A 2266-nucleotide genomic window follows, 5' to 3' on the forward strand; every position below is an offset into this window, starting at 1 on the left:
CAACAATCGCTTCGGGAAGGACAGGCTGAAGTTTGAATTCATGAAAAGACTGTTTTATAGATCGTGTAACGAGTCAGCTTACCCGTCTTTGTTGCGTAAATGGTCAACACGTTCATCCATTAACCGAACAATTGGTGGTTTGGAAGCACCCAGGATTGGATGCTTTCCTGTACAGCTCCTGGTTTTTAATGTGGTCAGGAAAATTTTCCCCAAACAGGAATCTAATCCGGAACCAGAAAGGAAATTCTGTATTGTTTTAATGGCTAATGTAAAGGAACTTGGATTTTCAGGATCTGAAACAAAAATAAAAAATGCTGAGGAAAGACTGGGGTTTGCCAGTACTACTGGGAGAAAGCGGAGTTCGAATAACTTCTGCAGAAATTCTGAAACGGTGAATCGCCCTTTCCCAGCCCAGATCCTGCTCGACCTGCTGAGTATTTTCCTGCAATTTCCGCCTTCTTTTAAGCTGAATATCGATTCCACCCCTCGGGGTGGAACACCCAGACTCACTTTGTCCCGACATTTCATCGATTTTAAAGCTGTGGTTTTTGAATTCAAATAAACCAAACAGTGATTCAGAACTGCTGAGCTCACCAGAGACAAAGACCTGGAAATGACTAATTCAACAGTGAATTCATGCTCTTATGTAGTTGTGGCCGAGTGGTTAAGGCGATGGACTTGAAATCCATTGGGGCATTCCCACGCAGGTTAGAGTCCTGTCAACTACGGTGTAGGGTGCAGTTCACTTTGGATTTTTTGGGGGGATTCAGATCACGGTGGATAAAATCACATCATTCAGGTCATGAATGGTGCAAATCTCCAGTGCACTCAAAGAACTGCACAGATGGACACTTGCATTGCCAAATTTGTTAGACTCGTTACGACACAGGGTAAACCATCCTGCTTCATATAAAACACAGGAACGATTTCTGCCATACAGTAATCTGCAAAAATTCGATTCGCCAAGAATTGAACAAAGTAAAAATTAAGAACTTTATTTCTAAAGTAAAAGAGTAATAAATTAACAAACCACGATTGACAAAGTAAATCTATTACCCATTGTGACGTTCCCTTCGATAATACTATTCAGATAAAACTCCCAATTAAAGTTAACAAAACAGCTCTTCTTTTCTCAAAGCCAGGCAGCTGTAGGTTCTTTTCTTCGGATCTTCCTGTGTCTTCTTTTTCCTTGTTAGGAAATTCGGTGTCACACGTCACCGATCGAAAAGGTATTTTTCAGAGATATCTTTTTTCAAGAAGATTGTTACATGCAAGGACTTGGCAGTCCACCTCTCAACTGTTCAATGTCCCCCGTATCATACCCCAGAGCATCTGATTGTGTCATTGCTTTTTAAGATTTTCAATAGACATAATTCAAATTTGAATTGAAATTAATGTTTTATTCTGGATAAAATTTAAACTGAGTGGTCAACTCGAAATGTTTATGTCTCTTGGCAATTAACTAACTGAGTTGTTCGACCCAGTATTACGTTGTTGTATTCTTGATAACACTTGTTGCAGTGTCTGGTTATTCTGCTGCTTTTAACAGTCTTAACCATGCACCAATATGTTTAAAACACCTCGACCATCATAATGAACATATGTTTTCATTTTAATTTTTAAATACTTGACCCTGACATACCGATAAATTTCGTAGAATATCGCCTTAACTTTTTCCTAGAAACACACATAAAACATTAAATAAAGACAAATCTCATCTCAACGCCATAAGTTTAATCTGCAATAACCTGTCTGTGAATACATTCGACAGACAAGTAACATATACGATTTATAAATTGAAAGTCTATACCGTTAGAAGCCAACGAAATAGAGTCATATTCTTATATATAAACGTTCTAGCGGATTGTGGTCAGTGTACATAACCGTTTCTGAAACATTGTCCGTGCATATAGATTAAATTTGTAAGGCCAATACCAAACTCAATTGTTCTTTTTCGATTGTGGAGCATTTCCTCTGGTAGATGTTGATTTTCTTTGAAAAGTAACCAACTGACAGTTCAATCCCATGCTTATTTTTCCTGTTGAAGTACAGCTCCTACTCAAACGTCACTAAAATCGATGGCGACTTTAAACGTTTTTGAGACGTTTGGTGTAGGTACAACTGGTTTGGTGGTGAATATCGACTTCAAATGGTCGAATGTTTCCTGGTATGGTACTGTCCACTGAAATGTTGTATTCTTTTTCAGCAAATCGGATAACGGTGCCACTAAACGAACATAGTTTGGAACCGACTTCTGACATAATCC

The 2266-nt window shown here is 38.5% G+C and overlaps 1 non-coding gene across 1 annotated transcript; it reads left to right on the forward strand.

Moving 5' to 3' along the window:
* The first annotated feature begins 646 nt into the window (after nt 1-646).
* Nucleotides 647-728, forward strand: trnas-uga (transfer RNA serine (anticodon UGA)). The gene has a single exon. It is a non-coding gene; the product is annotated as a tRNA-Ser (tRNA).
* Nucleotides 729-2266: the final 1538 nt, after the last annotated feature.

The sequence above is a fragment of the Chiloscyllium punctatum genome, chromosome 35, assembly GCF_047496795.1.
Source record: "Chiloscyllium punctatum isolate Juve2018m chromosome 35, sChiPun1.3, whole genome shotgun sequence".
NCBI classification, from domain to species: Eukaryota; Metazoa; Chordata; class Chondrichthyes; order Orectolobiformes; family Hemiscylliidae; genus Chiloscyllium; species Chiloscyllium punctatum.